Consider the following 20192-nt stretch of genomic DNA (forward strand, 5'->3'; position numbering starts at 1 on the left):
CATCCCTACTTCCAAAGCTTTCACCCTTTGTAGCCTGGAACATGAATAATCGGATTTTATTTTCAGTAGATCTATCTATTTCAAGGGTAATGTAAATTAAACAACTGCATTATTATTGAAAACATTTTATTTGGTAAATATAATTATGCAACAGTATTACCAAAAGGTAGTTAGGTGTATTTATGTCCTACCGTTCTCAGGTCTTCCACAAAGAGAAAGTGGATTTGTTTGAGGAATGTGCTAATCCTGTTAAAGAAGTGGAGGTTTTAGAAACTTAAGTGTATCCCATAACTGTATGTTCGGCTTTGAAGTGCACATCAGGTAAAAGTCATCCTATGTATTTAGGATGTGATATTTCATACATATCCTTTTACAAAATAAGACTTTCATGTTGTAGTTTGTTCGGTTTAGTTCTCTAATGTCTGGTAGTGGGGATAATTAAGGAGATGTGCAGATTTTCTCATCTCTTTCTTCAAATGTATGAATTCTTGCTCCAGCTAAACATTTAGAACACTTGAGACCTCAGTGAGAGCGGATACAGGCCTATGTATGTTGTCTTCCTGAGTGCTGGACACAAGAATAAAAAAAAAACATATTTCTCGTAAAATAGCTCCATGATTCTAGTTCTGTTGCATATGAAGTTGTTTTGTCATTCCTTGGTTAAAAACTAGAGATGTTTGACACACATATTCAATACCGATGTAGTCTAACCCTTGTCCCCCCAAAAAAAAGAAAATAAAAACTAACTCTTCTATCGATCTCACAAAATATGACAACTGCTTTCATTTAAGTTAGACCAGTTGTGCCAAACAAACAAAAAGATGATCAAAATCTTCCTCAGATCAGTCATATGTGTGTGAGTGAGGTATAGCTGAAGAGTTTTCTGTTTGTGTGCATGGTTGTAAAAGTTGTGTCATTAAAAGAATAAAAGCCGATACTGATAATTTCAAGTATCAATAATAATATCAGACGTGGAAAACAGCTTCAAAGCACAACTTAGACATCTTCAAATTCTACAACAAATAAGAATTTGTGTTAATTTGTCTCACACAAACGTTATTAAACTAAATACATTTAAACTGCACATTGTTCAAATCATGGTCTGAGAAATAAAACCTTGTCTTTGTGTCCTAAACTCAAACTAACAATAAATATGTGAGCATGAGTTCTCCTCTCCATGTTCATCAGCACTGTAAGTTTCCCTTGTGCACTGCAGGCATGATCTCTAGCACAGCCAGCCTTCTGCTGTGTCTGCTCTCACAAAACCAAAGACTCCCACACAGGCATTCCTATGCACACACACAGCATTCTTCAGTTGGACAATAAAACAAACAGCATGACATGATTGATAACTGTACTGTAAAACTTGTTAACTGTCAACAACTTCAACAGTATGAAGCACATTTTACCACAAATGAAAGTCAGCATCATGCTCCAGACAGTGGAAACTTCATAATGAAAGGTCTTGATTCATCATGTCAGCGCCACGTTCATTGACACATTTGACTGATCTAAATTTAAAGGGATACTTTGCGACTTTTTCATATTTTAAATCATTCTCTTGAGCAAGTATGTGCTAAAATTATTTTTACAGCAGGGGTACTTAAGTCTGGTGGTGGAGGGTCGGTATCAGCACATTTTAGTTTAAACCTTGTTTCCACACACCTGATTTCAGTCAGCAGGTGATTAACAGGCTTCTGCAGAGCCTGATCAACTGCTGCACAGGTGATTCAACCACTGAATCTAGTGTGGTGGAGCAAAGAAACCACTAAAACACTGAATATCAGCCCTCCAGGACCGGAATTGAATACCCCTGCTTTACAGGGGTAATGAAAGGCCACCCAGCCTCTATCGCACCCTGTGGCCAGAATATTCAACTTGCAACTTCAAAGTTGCCGGACCGGTCTGCTGGGACTTAGAAAAGAATGACATACCTGGTGCTGCAGTCTGCTTTCACCACATTTCCTGCATGTTTTAGAACATGAACACAGCTGATTTGTTTAATTTAGTGATGCATCACTCCTTTTATGGCAGTTTCCCAGCTGGGCAAGCACAGACCAGGCTGGGCTCCCGCACTGGTAGCAGTTGTTCAAATGCACTTCTCAGGAACGGGGAAGTCTCCGATCATGTGGGCGGAGAAAAGGGCACATTGGGAAAGTCCGTGGTTTCTCCCTTAAACAAAGGCAGCCATGTGTGTGTGTGTGTGTGTGTGTGTGTGTGTGTGTGTGTGCGCGCGCTCCTCACAGCAGTAAGAAAGACACTAAAAACTGCTACATTCAGAGGTGACGTTTACGTCTCAGCATCCAGAATGATAATGAATTGTGCATGCGGGAAACCCCCGCTGTTCGATTCTATCCACCAATCGGAGGCTCCCCCTAATGGTAGGTGTATATTTGAGTTAGCCAATCAGTCGTAGGTGCCTGTTGGCTTCGACCAACCCTGAGCAGACCACCAAAGGGTAAGGGCCAAAAAAATGCCCAGCAGGATAGGGAAAAGTACCATGCCACCCAGGTATGAAAACAATATATGCAATGCGGGCCGGACCGAGAGGTACCAGACGTGACGCCTCTATTAGGAAGGCTGAGGAGACATTTCAGCTGTTAGATTAATGTGTTAAAAAGATGAATGCACAGCAAGGAGATTGGTTTTGCTTTTGGTTCTACAAACTGATGCTAGGGGGCACTAAAACAAGCCAGAACTGCCTAGGCCCACTTCAACGTGGGTTTTCTTTCCAGAAAATGATTAAGACCATGTTTTACTACAAGAACGGTCACAAAACCCCTTTCTTCTGTCATGTTTTCTTTGTGGCTTCACTAAATACCACACCAGCTTTTGCAAATGTAATAAATGTTATTTGTAGCACCTTCTTAGGGTTCTACAACCCCCCAAGGCGCTTCACAACACAATCAGTCATTCACCCATCCACAGTTGCACTGGGGCACACTGACAGAGGCAAGGCCTGCTGAACAGAAATCTCGGTCCCTCCGATCACCATCAGCAGGCAAGGGGGACCCTTGTGCCCAGGGACACAACAGCAGCAATCTCTGGTCTGAGCCGGGATTGAACCTGCAACATTTCGATTACTGGACAACCTACTCTACCTCCTGAGCTACTGCTGTCCCTGTAGTAATAGCACAACTCTTTAGCCCTTTGACAAAATGGGATTTTGTGCCCATTTGGGGGAACAAAAAAAAAATCATAAAATGAAAGGCTTTTTGAGCCCCCCACCCCCCATGTCTTACTAGAGCCCCGTGCTTGAGTTAGCTTCATTACAAAGGACCCATTGAGTCTCAGATCTAAGAGCAGAAAAGTCTCTAAAAATGTCAAAAATCCCAAATAGCTGTCAGTCATCACAACAATATCAGGTCAGTAAAGCAGTGCTGAACTCATGCTAAATGCATACTTTGTGGTTTCTGCTAGAACAGCGAACAATAACAATTCTTGGTGTGGTGATGTTTTTGTTGGGTGTAGCATTACCTGGGTAATAATGTTTTTGCTATTGTTTCAATCCCATACTATTACTGAAGCATCAAGCATGTTTTCCCGTCTGTAATTGTGTTTTACCTCCTGGACTTCATCTTGATCTAGGATTTCGGAGGAACTTGTCACACCCAGTTGAACCTGCCACATCTCATTTTTTTTCCCTTTATTCTTGCTATGCGTGTTTGTTTGATTCTACAAGAAACTCTGTGATACAGGACCAAAACACATGATAAACAATGCAAACTTATTTTTCCATCTATAGGAGGATTTCCCAGTGACAGTAAATTCCTGATGTGCATTGTCATTTTCATATTCATACGTTTTACTTTAAGTCTTTGTATCTGCAACTCAGAGAAGCCACAAATAGGACAAGAATTTAGTTGCTTCCATGGTGCCTGTACTAAATCAATCCTGCCAACGCTATCTGATGGTCTGATGTGAATAACAGCAGGACAATCATCTCTAATCGATTTATCCACCTCAAGCATGCATTCATCCATCTGTCTGCTACCCACTTTTGCTTCTACTGCTTTTTGGGTTCTGTCTGTTTAATCAACAAACTTTCCTTTGTGGTTAAATAGATGGAAGCAGCTCCGTCTGTGCTCCATCTCTAAACACTTGTACCCACGCCAGCTTCCTTCAAGGCCGTAAATGGCACCAGCTCACAGATACATTGTCTGAAATCTGCCACTGGAGTTGGGATGCCAGCTTTAAGCATGTCAGGCCTTTGGGTATTGGGATTGGGTTTCCCTAGACCCTCATGTCAAAGGATTAGCTCACACTCTGATCATCGGGAATGCAGAACTGTTCCTCCTCTTTTCTCCAATGCCACTGCTGCTGCTCACATTCCTTTGTACAAATTTCATGCCTGGTGAAAGTTTGCTAATACATGGCAGCAGTCTTACTATATTCCCTGTTCCACTTCCTTTGATTTCTCCCCACCTCCTTCACCCTTTCCACTCCCTCCCAAGTCTGCCTCCTCTGTCTTTCTCCATCACTTCCTCCACTCTTCTTCAACTGTGTGCTGATGAGCTTGAGAACAGATTTTTTTCTCTACTTTTTTTTCTGAGGAAGGAAGAGGGATTATGCTAAGCCCTAACTCAGACCGACCAGTCTTATCTTGCCTGTAGCAGCTCCATGCACTAGAGAAAAACAGGCTGGAAGCGAGCAAAGCTACAGGCCAGGAGGTGGGCGGGGGATGCCAAAGATGAGCATACTACTAATAGAGAACATGTTCAAGTTTTACAAAACTGCTGGCTAATTTGTCTGTCTTAAGCATTTTTCCCCCAATATCCACGTGAGACAGCCCCTTGTCAAACTCAAATGGCTGCAGCTACACACAAACAAGAACATTATCTTGATTTATCTCTTATTTTTTTGAACTATGCAAATTGCCTTGGTCACATTTTAGATTTTGTCTTGAATTGGAAGATGATGTAGCCCTAAACCATGGTGATCCATTGTTCCAGACATAGCTGCAGTCCTACTTTGGGCTGAATCTTAAATAATGGCTGCATAATTTTCAATTACAGTGACTGCTGTTGGGTTTCTGCCCTCATGAGAAAATTACTACGCAGTATTTTCTCCAAAGGACTGTGCCATCTACGCCTTGAATGAATGAATGATCAATTTATTCAGTCATCTTAAGATAATGTGTACAATAACATGTCATACAAATAGATACAAATACCATTTCTCACTAACATATGCATTCATTTGGATATGGTGTCTATTTGGTATCTCATGACTGAATAGGTTTAGGCAGAAGCAACAGCTTATATAAATGCCTAACCTACTTACAAAACAATTTTTCAATTTCCCGCAATGAACCAACAGCCCAAATAAAAATAAAACACAAATCCATCCATCAACATCAAATTAATACTCTTCAGAAATATGTTTACTGATAAGTTTTTTATGAACTGAAAGAGAAGTTGCTAATTTTAATTCTATTTTAGCCTCATTCCAAAATTTTACTCCCATTACAGTGATACATCTCCTTTTCATGTCCTTTTTAGCTTTTTGTAGAACAAGCAGACATACACCTCTTAAATCATATTTACTTTCCCTCGTTGCAAAAAACATTAGTATATTTTCTGGCAGAGCCGTTAATTTTACTCTAAACATAAATTGCATTATTTTGTAATAGTATAGATCTTCTAATTTCATAATCTGTGATTTTGAAAACAATGGGTCAGTATGAGCATAATAATTGCTCTTGTTCATAACTCGAATAGATTTATTTTGTATAGTTTTTATTTCATGTATATGTGTTTTAAAAGTTGAACCCCACATTTCTATACAATATGCCATGTATGGTTGTATTAGTGAACAATATATTAGACGTAAGGCCTTATGGTTTAGTATGTCCTTCAGTTTATATAATAGACCCAAATATATGGCCATTTTTCCTTTTATATAATTTAAATGATGCTTCCAGGATAAGTTAGAGTGAATCACAACACCAAGAAATTTTATTTCAGACACTCTTTCAATTTCAGTATCTGAAATTGTTCATTTAAAGTCCCCATTTTTTACCTTCTTATTTCCAAAGATCATAAATTTAGTTTTTTTATATTCAGTGATAGTTTATTTACATCAAACCAAGATTTGAGGATATTTAACTCTTTTTCAGCCTTCTTTAAAAGCCTTCTTTTACATCTTTACCTGAACAAACTAAATTTGTATCATCTGCAAACATAAATTTGAAAAAATCTGTCACATTACATATGTCATTTATATATAAAGTAAATAATATAGGACCTATTACTGACCCTTGTGGAACTCCACAACTTATTTCTCTAAATCCAGACTTTACATCTTTAATTTTTACATACTTTTGTCTGTCTTTTAAGTAACTCTCTATCCAGGACTTCGCTATACCTTGTAGGCCATAATTTTCCTCTGCTGCCCGCAGATAAATGGAGAAGGAAGTGACACGGCACCATCTGCGTCAGCCTGAGGAAGTCTGCAGCAGCAGGCGAAACGTAGCGAAAAAACAGGTAACGAAACCGTGTGTGTTTTAAAAAAGAATGATAGCATGGAATTAGACTGTTTAGATATTTTATTTGCCTTTATGATTTATCTGTTGTGTTTATCTCTTGAGGTTTGTGAAGCGATTTGAAGTGTTTGATCAAGTTTACCGTGAACGTTGCTCACACCGCCAAATACGCGTCTGATCAGGGGTCTACGCCCACTGATTATACGTGTTTGGGAAGTCAGGCTAAATTCCACACACACCTAGTTTCGATCCTTTGTTCAACCAAACAAAGGATCCGCCATTTTGTTTTTCAAAACTCCCTCCAGTCTGGTAATCAGCCTATCTCTGTCTGATTACATCATCAAGCAACCCCACTATTGCTTGATTACATCACCATCTCACCCCACCGGTCTGATTAGATTGTTACTTCTCATTATCATTCCATTGTTTCCTTGCTTGTCGTTTGTTTGATAAAATCAGTTGGTTAACATGTTGATTGGTTAGCGCCTTGGAGGAGCTGAGGTGGTTATATTAGTTAATAAATGTTATTGCCAGTTAAGTTTTGTCTCAAGTGAATTTGTCTGTGTTGGATAGAATATGACTGCTGCTCGTTAAAATAATTTTACAAACTTTAGACAGATTGATAGAGGTTTGGATTCATTTTCCCCCTGTTAAAAGGGGTGGTGCCCTGAGGCATATCCTCAGATATCCTAATTAAGTAATAAATTTGTAAATATTTCCATATTTACGAATTTTATTGATGAATCCAAAGGGTAAGTAAAACTTACAAACTATTTGTTGGCTAATAACCACAACACTGTAATTAACGTCCCATCTACTGATTTAGTTCCTGAATGAAATTGTCCCTCTACCCTGGTAATAAGACAACGGACCATGCCACAGTAAGAAACAAGGCCCTACTGTAAGGTGGTTCCATGGCCTATTCACCTGGCCTAATTATCATAACTCAAAGGGGGAGGAGCTTTCCTTCTGGGAAAATCTTTGCTTTTGGAAGACTGCTGCAAACTCTGATTCCCTTCATAATGCAAACACCGGTGAAGTTTAGTCAGAATTCCAGGAAGCAAGTATAATTTCCTAGGAAGATGGTACAGTGTAGATAGCATTTGCAAGGTTGTACTCAAATCAAATGAATGAAACAAAAACTAAGATTATACCAAGACCTGAGTTGGGGGGTGGATAGCATCACTCTTTATCATTTGATATCTGGCGTAATTAAATTGGAGGCCATCAAAATGCTTTGCTAAGTTTTGCAAAGTGTTTTCATGTGGAGCAACAGTGTTAACAGGAAGGTAGCCTCAAGAAAGACATCCATACATAAGCAAAAAAGATAACTGATCCTCAAACAGCCCAGAGACACCACAGACCCATGCCTAATGCAACTAATTTGTGTTAATTTCCTCTTTCACTCAATAACACCACTGATGCTTAAAGTGAATGAAGATATATCAAAATGTTGCTTTAATTTTGTAGTTTTGGTGATTTTGTCTTACCATACCAGTTTATTTCTATAGCACATTTAAAATACAGCTTGGGCGCTGCCCAGAGTGCTGCACAAGCAGGTTCAATTAAAACCGAATAAAGGCAGAAACAATGAGGATTAAAAAATACTGAACAGTAACAACAGACAAAAACAATAAGAACAATAAAAAACTCATTAAAACAATAAAAAGAGTCACTGTCTAAAAAGCCAAGTCGTAAAAGTGAATCTTTAAACGAGATTTTAAAACAGCAGAAGAGGGAGCCTGCCGAACTGTAATGGGAAGTGAGTTCCACAGCTTCGTGGCAGCATCGACAAATGCTCATTCACCCCTAGATTTGTAGCACATCTGGGGAGTGCAGAGCAGCAGGAGATCAGCTGACCTCACTGAGTGCGTAGGCAGATAAGGGGTGAGCAGGTCGGGCAGATAAGGTGGTGCCAGGTCATGAAGCGCTTTAAAAACAAAAGTCAATAACTTAAACTGTACACGGAAGGTGACAGGGAACCAATGGAGACATTCCAGGAGAGGAGTGATATGACCATATCGGTTCGTGTTAGTCAGTAACCTAGCAGCAGCGTTCTGGACGACCTGCAGCCGGTTCAGGGCAGACACGAGTGCATTTGTAGGCATAGATGACTGATTCCAGGTGTCTCCGCTTCAGGATTAGTCTTAAACCTGAAACTTTGAAAGTTAGTTCTTATAAAAAGATTGATCTCAGAATAAAAACAACATTTTTTAGGGTTTAAAAATACCTTTATTTTTTATTGTCCAGTTGTAGCTGCTGCTTTGTTAGACTTCCAGAACAGAACGTTTTACAGTACGTCTTTTATGTCTTATCGTTTAAAATTTTTGTTATACCTGTGGACATAGCAGTGTAAGTCACAATATTGGGCTGACCTTAGTGGCCCCGGGGTTATTAGAAGGGCAGTGTGAAGTATCAGAGGGGGGAGCTAAAGGGCCACAAAGCCTCTTTCTTCACTCTTCCTCCAGATCCTATCACTCCATTCCTTGGCTGCGGAGATGAAAGCCTAGCCTGTAATTGGAGAGTCAGGAGCAAGTGGAAGTAATGAGAAAGTAAAAAAAAAGGGAATGGGGTAAAGAGTGCTTGAGGAGTAGGATGAAGAGAGCGAGAGAGAGAGAGAGAGAGAGAGAGAGAGAGAGAGAGAGAGAGAGAGAGAGAGAGAGAGAGAGAGAGAGAGAGGCAGAGGCAGAGAGGAAAAGTCTTTGATTTCCTCAAATTAAATGAAGAAAAATAGCCCAGCCCTGCTCGTCTATAATGCCTGGACTCTGAGTGACAGCGTGGCAACGTGAGGTTCCAAGCTGTAATAACTTGCCTTTGTAAAGCGATCTCAACGCTTTGTCTTCCTTTTTGCTGAGGCCTAGGTTCAGGGACCAGCCCTGACTTATTACGACTTGCTTTTGTCCTTCAGAAGCTGTGGGAGACTTGACTTTCCCACCTGTCTGTCATCAGAACAAGGATCCCATACTGGGACTGTTTCTCCAGCATGGAAATGATGGAATGACAGCAAGAACAAGCCAAAGCATGCAGACGGCTGTAACATGCAATCAGAAAGTCTCACAATGAAAATCTAGTTGGGTCTGCCTATTTTTTATTATGTAAATGTTCCCTCCATCAATTTAACAAATATTGGGCTATTTTTAGACGTATTGCCAGAGTGAGATAACACCTTTTCTTGTAAATGCAAAACACAAAAGCACATAAACATGATTATTGTGAAAAGAAGGTTATATCTGTGAGTTAGGAGCACATATTCACTAAATTCCTCACACATTTTTCACCCACTCAAGCACCTTTGGAGTATTTTCACAGGACAGATATTTTGAAGTGAACCCCCAAAACAAAACAATATCTGTGAATAATTAGTGTTACTTATGAGATTTGAGAAGTGTTACTTTTTCTTTTTCTTTTTGGTCAGCCAAAAAGGGGATTATTTTGCCTTGAAGATTTACTCTCATCTTCCTCTGGGGTTTTTCGGGCGTTTCTCTACAAAGGGGAATGTCTTCCATTATGCAGTTGGAATTTGAAAGGATGAACCTGGATGCTTATCGTGGGTTCAAATCTGAAAGGCTGAGGTCTCCTTCACCCTGTCTTCATAATGCAGCACAATAAAAGAGATGCTGACCCCGGTCAAAGTGGTACACCTGGCCGTAACAAGAGTTTTATCGCTGACAGGTAAGGACTCGGAGCGAAAAAAGGGACAGTCTTAATTCTGCTTTTTAAGAGGGGTTTCATAAAAGTAGTAAAGTAGTCTTCATCTTCAATCAGACAGAATTTCTGAGGGCCCTGGGGGATTTAGTGGCCCGTGTTTGTGTGAAGAAAATTAAAAGAAAATAAATTACTACTGACATCATCTGACAAACTAACTGAAATCAGATGACAAAATGTGATACATCTGCTTGGTCTGTGAGACCAGTGCAGATCTGACTGCATCAACATTTTTAGTGCACTCTTAAGTGTTGGAATCTTCTCTACCAACAGTGACGCTTCCACGACACTTGACATTTTTAACAAATAGGTCAGAAACACATTTCTTTTCCCTCCAGTTTAACTCTTTCCATCACAGCTTTCTTTGAATCTTGAAAATCTTTAAAGGTGTGGAAAACTTGTTTAATCAACACATTTGCAGTGCTCTCTGGTAAGAATGACTGCCTTGCAAACTGCATTTGGGACAAAAAACAAAAAAGCCAATAAATGCTTGGATCAGCAGTGGCAAATCTGCTGCAGAAGAGAGTGGCATAACTCGGCAGGATTTGGAGTCTTATTTTGTGATATCTGGACATCTTGCCTTGGATAACAGCAGTGAGACACTGAATTGCAACGTGGATGTTTCATCTCCACAAATAAGCCTGGAGGAGTACTGTTGTGTGGTGGTGTTGCTAATGCTAATGGTTAGCTTTTAATGGTCGGGATGTTCTCTGCTGTGTCATGAACACTAAAACAACTTTCCCTATTGTGAGCCAAGATGGAGGAGTTCATGAATGTTAAGTGACAGTGTGACACAGATCTGTTTCACCAACTATTTTCTATCAGAAGCTAATGCAACAGATAGGTGTAGGAGTCAATTGTCATGTTCAGCCAGCATTAAAAACTCAGAGTGGCCAATTATAATCAGGAGTAGTAACAAAAAAAAAGGTTTTTCAGAGTTTCACGCCGTTATGTAGGGAAGAGGATTAGGGCCACTGAAAAAATAAATAAATAAAAGAGAATTCTGACTTTAATCTCTGAATTCTGATTTTAATAACATTGAGAAGAAAACTAAGAAATCTGAGATTAAAGTCAAAATTATCTTTCTTTTCAAATTTTTTTTCTTTTTAGTGGCCCTAATCTTCTTCCATATTTAAGAAAACAGGAGTTTGCTGAAAGAAATAAAAGTCTTGAAAGTTTTTCTTCTTTGTCCACTATTATTGATCCTTCAAACCTAAAGAATTATTGAGAGGCAAACATTAACTTTTCAAACTACAAAGGATCAAATGTGAGAACAATGTTGTTTCAATAAACGTAGACCTACAGAATATTAGTTTTTGGCTCCTAAAATATTCTTAGCTCTCTCTGAATGAGTTTTGTCAACCAACTAACCTGTCATGTTGTGATGGTGGAGATGATGGACCATGTGTGGTGGAGCTGACCAGGAGGCAGGAATGCAGGCACGGATAAAGTAAAAATGGGTTTAATGACAGGATACGGCAGGACCGAGAACAACACGACAAACAACAATGATCTGACAAAGACTGGCACAAGGAGGGAGGTATAAATACACAGGGAAATCAGGAACACATTGGCAGGTTAACGAAGGGCAGGTGAGAACAATAAGGGCTAATCAGGGCAGGAGAGAGACACAGTCAGGAAGGCAGGGGCAACCCCAAAAAACTCACATTTATATGAGCTCAAACCACCAATAATCTGACAACGCCAAAGATTTTCTAAAAGTAATTGGTTCAACAGGTTACTTTACCCCAAACCTGCTTTTATGTTCTAAACATTGTGTGAGACGGATATTGATTAGATTGTTTCACTCCTGCACATTTCCTCTAAGTATTTCATTTAGTTGATCAGCTTTTTGTTATTTTAATAAAGATTGATTGATTGATTGATTGATTGATGATTGATTGATTGATTGATTGGTTTTCTCACAAACACTACTCCCCTTAGTCCAGCCTGTTGTTGTATTATTCTGAACACATGAACTGACTAATGCAGCCCACACAAGTGCACAGAAACATTTAAAATTGGCCCTTGACTTGACTTTGAAAGTGACATTACAAAATAAGAAAAGAAACTATTGCAACCAGCCTGACTGAAACAGACTGTTTTCCGCCTGGCCACATCTTCTCATTTCCACCATCTGTACAGTCTATCGAGTTAACATAAAGATGTAATTATCTCTAAACTGAAATATAGTTCAAGTAAGGGAATGGCAATAGTACAGCGACCCTTACAAGAAGAAAAAAGAAGGAAAACTTAAAGCAGCTCAGAGCCTTGACAGGTGTTTTCTCCGGGGCCCGTTGGAAATGAACATGAAAATGAATGTTTGAAATGCATTCTGCAGGGAAGAGGAGGAGAGGAAAGCAGGAATAGAGTGCGTTTGAGCAGTGGAAGTAATTATTCTGCAAGTCCTCTACCTGTGACAAGAGGCTTAGGTGGGTGAGGGTGTTTTGCAGGAAGTCAGTGAGGGATGGGGAGGCATCGGGTGGGTGTTCACCTTTACCCAGTGGGCTCAAAACCTCTTTGGCCGTTTCCTCCAACTTGTTAGTATAACTGGATTAGCCTTTTAATTACCTCCTGTTCATTTCCTCCTAAGTGATGCTGGAAGCTTCTTTTTTATTTTAGTTCATCAAACTGACCTCTGGGCTGTTTGCTCAATTGCACTTATATTTTGCAGTTTCACTTCACAAAAATAGAAACTAAACAAAGTTAAACCCTGCAGAACAAATGGTATAGAAGACATTTTGGAGTGGAGATTTTCCCCGATGCATCAACAGTTACCACAGACTGTGAAGTCTGCAATCTTATGGCCAAGTCAGGTGCAGATCCAATTGTTATGCAACCCCTCACTTCTTTTAACCAGTTCAGCAACCTTGGTCTCTCCTTACGTGCATGGGTGCACTTGAGCTGAATAAGATGGAAAGCGCGGTGAGAAAGTGAAGGGTAAGGTGAAAACAGAAAACACTGCTGAGCATTTGCTGGCTGAAGCAGAAATTCAGTTAAGAGGTGCATTTATTTTCCTGAAGTGTCTCCAATCAATAATGCTGGGTCAATTCGTGTTCATAAAATGATATCTCTGAGTAAAAAGAGCAGTGACAGTATTAGATAGCTGCAGAGACTTTAGGGTCAAACAGATAACTGTGGATTGAACTCCTGGCCTATGACTGGCGCTCCAAACAGTCTCATTCAATTATAGATTTAGACTCCAGTTTCAGTCCGAAACACAGAGGGAAAAGGGTCGCCTTCCACTGAACCTGAATTACACACTTATGTGACAGCTTGTGATGGCAGTTTTCTGTTCCGCTTAGATTTCAAAAGTATGCTGACAGGAAAAAAGTCCTCAAATGAGGACATACTTTTACAATTAAATGTTCTCCTATAAATTTAATCAAGAGTCATGTGAAAAATCTCTTCACAAAGATGCAAATCAAGAGTGTGTTTTTCTTGGAAATGCTGGTACTTACTGTAAGTCAAATGGATTCCTTTTACAGAAACTGTTACCAGTACGGACTTAATTATCTTTCTTTCCAGTCTCCACTCCATAATTTTTCTACTATGCGCCCGATTCCCGATTTTTCACTGAGTAGAGCTGCAAATGACGTCAAGATGCCATTTTCAGCCAATTACATTACGGGACGATTGCCTCTGATATATGGGCTATTCAAAACAATCACTGGCACTAACGGGGATCATTGGACACAGGCCATTATCCTCTCATGGAAAATAAATACAAATAATCACAGGCAGGTCTGGAATAGGTTTGGTGAATTTAGACTGGGGCCAATTATCAGTTGTTTTTAAATGGTGATGATCATCTTCAGTCACTTGTATGAAATCAGCTTGAAACATTACTTCTTCATTTCATTTTCTATTTGATTGATGATTGTGCGTGTTTACAGGGCGGGAAAATTGTTTTTCTGTACTTATTTATTTTAATTCCATATTCTAATGGGAAAAATGTGGCAGATGCAATCAACACACACACACACACACACACACACACACACACACACACACACACACACACACACACACACACACACACACACACACACACACACACACACACACCAGTTTTCAGTGTTTAGTTTACGAATTAAAAGCCTAAAACAATCCATTTCAAAAAGGTCAAGGTCAAGTTTCTTTCTTTACCACGTTTACAACAGCAAACGCTGCTCAGTGCTTTTTAATTTAGGACAATAAAATATGATGAAAACATGCAATAAAATCATATAAATGATAAAAATGGCTTAATATTTCAAGTGACATAACTAAATAACACTAAATTGATAAGAACGAAAGAATATACAGATAGAATGCTGATAAAAGCAAGTTGATGGAAGTAAGCCTTCAGCATTGTTAAACAGCAAACCCACTACAGAAAATGTTCTGTCCCCTTGGGTTGTTAGCTTCGTCCTATCCATAAAGCCAGCTGAGCTATTGTTTTTCAAGCTGGATTATGAGGGTTTGGAACTCCGCCATCTTGTCTTTGGGTGCAGGTCTGGGGCCCCTCACACTCACTACTGGACACTCCTATAGAAAAACCTTACATAAACAAGCGTATGTACACACACCTGGGGCTCACATGGTGCTCTCACAAGGATGGGCATTTTCAACACATCACCTGTGTGGTGGCTGTGGTTTGCACTAAATGCACTGTGAGTTATTACCGTGTGTTTCTCAGCAAGAATTGTTACTTTTATTTATCCTCGTGTTGTTGGTGCGGTGATATATTGGTCTTGTATTTTTGTGTGTCTCCTTTGCTCTCTCTCTCTCTCTCTCTCTCTTTTTTTTTTTTTTTAATTATTTTTTAACCGTGTCCTGTCTGGCTGTGAAGCAAGCAGAATTGATGTCTGAATGCTGGTGACAAGCCTTACAGATTTATTCTCAGGTGGAGCATCAAAGTGCTTGCTTTTAATGTCACGCCTGATACTTAAAACTTTATTGTTATTGTTGTTGAATGCTTTGCAATTCCGACCAGACACGGAGACAGAGGTGAAAGGTAAAGGAAAAGAAAAGGTGGGGAGAGAGAGAGGGGGGGGGGGTGGGGGGTTCCACAAAAATAAACAAAAATGAACAAGAGTCTGCTTCTAGACCTGCAGAAAAAGAGACAAAAAAAACAAAGGGACTTAAAAAAAGGGACACAACAACAATACAACAAGATCTACCTATCACTGCGTCAACTTGATGAAAAGAATATATATATATATATATATATATATATATATATATATATATATATATATATATATATATAATCAACAATGCTTAACTGAAGAATCACGATAATAAATCACAATGCACTAAGTGCCCACCATAGTCTTAAGACCTGTTTAACGTGCCCAAGCCCATACTTTTGAGAGCACCATGTGAGCACCTGTGTGTGTACACGCGCTTGTTTATGTAAGGATTCTCTATAGGAGCGTCCAACAGAGAGTGTGAGGGACCACTTATCCGCCCCCCAAAGATGCGCAGGAGACGGGGGGAGCTCCAAGTCCCAGAGATCCAGGCGCTGCCCCAGAACGCAGGAACCCCAAGGAGACTGCAACCAGGAAGGCCCCCGCCCCCCTCGAGAGGCACAGAGGATCGCCCCGGGGGGCCACAACCAGCAGCCGGCAGAGTCCCTGGAGACATCAGCGGCAAGCCCACAGGCCCGCCCGCAGCCTCCCACCCCCTAGCCGGCCGAGCCCGGGACCCAGCGACCCGGGACCCAGGGGTGACCACCCCCGCCGGGGACCCAGCAGAGCCCAGGGACCCAGACCCCACCAGGCAGCCACCGGGATCTAACAGGCAGATGCCAAAATCTTAAACCCCCAGACCCGGTTGCCAAGAACACTCAGGCAGACCAAGGCACAAGCCCCCACACCAGGTGTGGCAGGGGGAGGGGGGACAGAGATCTATATTATCAAGAGAAGTTCCAGGAGAGGGGAGGACCCAAAGGCCCCACCTGACATATACAGTCATACACAAACACAGTCACACGCTCCCTCCCTCATGCTCACACATGCACATACAACCCAAGACTTACAAAAATGCACGCCGGACACCCACTCATGCTCCCCATACACACCCTATTCACTCTGGTCCCGGTACTGCTGCACATTGGGTACAACCATCACCGGTAACCAGAGTTTGACGCTTTCTGCTGGGGTGCTGATGAGCAGGCTCCCCGCCCAACGCTGAGCACAGCAACCCACCACCCCAGACCCCAACCAGACGGCCAGATCTCCCTCCTAGCCTCCAGCCCCAGGAAGCCTAGCAACAATAGAGGTGGCTAAGACCCCTAGTCTCCCTCCGCCTGCTCCAATATAGTGTTGTGTGATCATGAGGTGTATTCCATGGCTGTGGTGAGTGGGCAGTGCGGGCATCATCCAGCATATGCCAGCTGATGCCACTGCACCACCCCACTTACACCCTCAGCCATCAGTGTCTAAGTGCGGTTTAAAATTGGAAGTGGGCACCGGCACTCGGGAGGAGGCTGAAATATCCCCCTGCCAAATGCCATTGAATGTGCTCACTCCCAAGGCCCTAAGTGTGTGTTTGTGTGGAATGTCGTCAGTGGAAGTGTATAAGGTGCAAATAAAATTGGGGGGCAGGTTTCCACAGGCATGCGGAAATGGGGTCCATACCCGCACTCCCTGACTTGCCTACCCCCCAAGGTCCTATGTGTATGTTTGTGTGATGATGTGAGGGAGCAGGAGGAGAGTAATATGCTGGGATGGGGAGGAATGGCTGGTTGGGCTTAGCCCTCCAGGGAGCCAGCTCCCCTACTGGCCCCAATAGGCACCTCTGTTGTCAAACTGCCACCCAGGGCATGGAGACCCCAGCCCATCCTGCCAGGGCCCAAAGCAGCAGCATTACAGAGCCTCACGGAGTCCGAGGGCACCAATCCAGCCCCATCCCAGCAGAATATCTATGCCCACCCCTGCATTTGCACAACTTCCAGAATATTTAAGACATGGGACATCCAGGTAAGGTTTGGAGGTGAGCATGCGAGGAGAGGTGAGCATGCGCATGCGCTGACGGCCCCATCACCGGACACACGGCGGCGTCTTGAAGCAGATGGCAGCTTGTTAATCAACTTCCACAAACAATTAAGACAGATTTTCGCCGAATTTACTCACTGACAACGCAAAAAAATTAATAAATCTGGTAAATATAACACACTCAATCTGGAGGTAAGTGGAGAAAATCTGGAAAATTTGCAAACATATATTGACGAGGTTTTTGAGTTTTTTGTCATGGGACCGAAGAAAGCAGCAGCAGCTGAGGCGGAAACGCCGTTGACCAAGAGGAGCCGTCCCCGGGACTCGCCCGAGGCCTCATCTCCCCACAAGGATGTTTTAGATCTACTACAGTCCATAGATAAATGGCTTCTGGGATTTGAGGGACGACTCCACCTGCTTGAGGTGCTTCACAAGGAGTTCCAGGACCTCCGAACATCTCTGGAGTTTAGCCAGGAGCAGGTGGAACGTCTCGCGGCTGAGAACGTGTCTCTGCGGGAATCGGTTTCCTCCTTAACTGCAGGATTAGATCGGATCTCCCAGGACAATAAAGCTCTAAAGGAGACGGTTCTGGATCTCCAATCACGCAGCATGAGAGATAACCTGGTGTTCGCAGGCCTCCCAGAGCAGACCGGAGGAGAAGCGGAGGATTGTGAACAAACCATCAAGAACTTTCTCCACACTCACATGAAGGTACCGGAGGAAACGGTGAGGAACATCACCTTTCATCGGGTACATCGCCTTGGAGCCAGGAGAACAGACAGCAGAAGACCTCGTCCCATCGTGGCTAAATTTGAGCACTTTAAGCAGAAAGATCTTGTTAAAAGCCGCAGGAGAGAGCTTAAAGGTAAAGATTACAGCGTAAACGATCAGTTTCCTAAGGAAATTCTGGATCGCCGCCGAATTCTCTTCCCGCTGCGCAAGAAGTTTATCCAAGATGGGAAGCGGGCTGTGATCTCCGTGGATAAACTGTTTGTTGACGGTAAGATCTACAAAGAACGAGGAGTAACAGACTGGCTTTATTAGACGAACTTCAGGTACAACTTTATTGTTATTAAAAGCACTCACTTGAACATGTCAGGATTAATAGCTGCTAGATCCGTTTAGAAATGTTCACCTATTCCCTCACCACCTCACAACCACAACACTTTTTCTTTTCTTTCTTCTTTTTTTCTCTTTTAAACCTTTATCATTCCTTTCTTTCCCTTTTTTATCTGCTTCTGGATTTTTACATCTGCATGGCACAATTTTTTTCCCTTTGTACACTGCAGCACACAACTTGCGCGCGCGCACACACACACACACACACACACACACACACACACACACACACACACGCACGCACACAAATACACGCACGCACACACACGCACACACACACACACACACACACACACACACACACAGACTCCATACGCAGTCACACACACACACACACACACACACACACACACACACACAGACTCCATACGCAGTCACACACACACACACACACACACACACACACACACACACACACACACACACACACACAGAGACTCCATACGCAGACGCACACACATAGATTCCATACGCAGTCACACAGATAAGTAGCCTAAGGCGTTTCATTGCACAATCAAAACACTGTTGGGCTTGTCTTGTTGTTGTTGTTGTTATTATTATTATTATTATTATTATTATTACTACTATTGTTTTTTATTATATATTTTACGTTATCATCATCAGCATTAATATTTTTATATTAAAGTTGTTTTTTTATTATTGTTTTTTTACTACTATTATTATTATATTTAATGTTGCAAATGATAATAATGATTATAACAACACCCTTATTATTATTATTTACTATAAGATTAATATATGCGTTTAATTACTTATCTTATCTCATACACATGAAGGCGTCATATTATAGCTACTCACACACACATCTATGGGTGCACTAAGGTTTGTCTCATGGAACGTACATGGGGCTGGCACTAGAGAGAAGAAATTAAAAATATTTGATCAGCTACAGAGAGTGCAAGCAGACGTAATATTGTTACAAGAGTCTCATAGATCTGCCACATCTGCAGATGAACTTAAAACACCTGAGTTTCCCAGCATGTTCTCTGCCTGCTATAACTCTAGGCAAAGAGGTGTAGCTATTTTAATACACAAAAACATAAATTTCACAGTATTGGACACAGTTTCTGATCCAGAGGGTAGATTTATAATGTTAAAAATATCTATACAGAACCAACGCTTATGTATCGTCAGCATATACTGTCCAAATATTGATGACCCTCCATTCTTTCATAATTTTTTCTCTGTACTCTCTGAACACTTGGACTGTCCACTTATACTTGGAGGTGATTTTAATTTTTGGATGAATTCCTTAACAGACTGGCTCAGTACAGCTGGGACTCAACGCAATTGGCAATCCACTAACATAGTTAAACAGTACATGAGTGATTATGGGCTTTGTGATGCATGGCGATCTCTTCATCCTAACCGTAGAGAATATACTTTTTTTTTCGCACGTCCATCACTCTCATTCACGTTTGGATTATTTTCTAGTCAGCAGCTCATTGTTGGCTGACATTTCAGACACTGAGATACACCCCATAGCTGTCAGCGACCATGCTCCGGTTTCTTTAACTCTGGTAAATAAAAAGACAATCCCACCAAGCAAAAACTGGAGGTTTAATACATCACTGCTTAAAGATGAAGGTTTTATAGAATTTTTTAAAAAGGAGTGGGCTTTATATTTAGAACATAATGACCTGCCTGGAACATCAGCATATATTCTTTGGGAGGCAGGAAAGGCAGTGATGAGAGGTAAAATAATCTCTTTCTCATCACATAAGAAAAAACGGAAAACAAACGTATTCAGGAGTTAGAAGAAATCATCAAGTCTTTAGAGGCGTCCACAGAAGAAGAGTCAATGAGCAAATTACGTAAAGCTAAATTAGAACTTCATGGAATTATTGACAAAAAGACCCAATTTTTAGCACAAAGACTAC

Source organism: Nothobranchius furzeri, chromosome 8, assembly GCF_043380555.1.
Source record: "Nothobranchius furzeri strain GRZ-AD chromosome 8, NfurGRZ-RIMD1, whole genome shotgun sequence".
Lineage (NCBI taxonomy): Eukaryota > Metazoa > Chordata > Actinopteri > Cyprinodontiformes > Nothobranchiidae > Nothobranchius > Nothobranchius furzeri.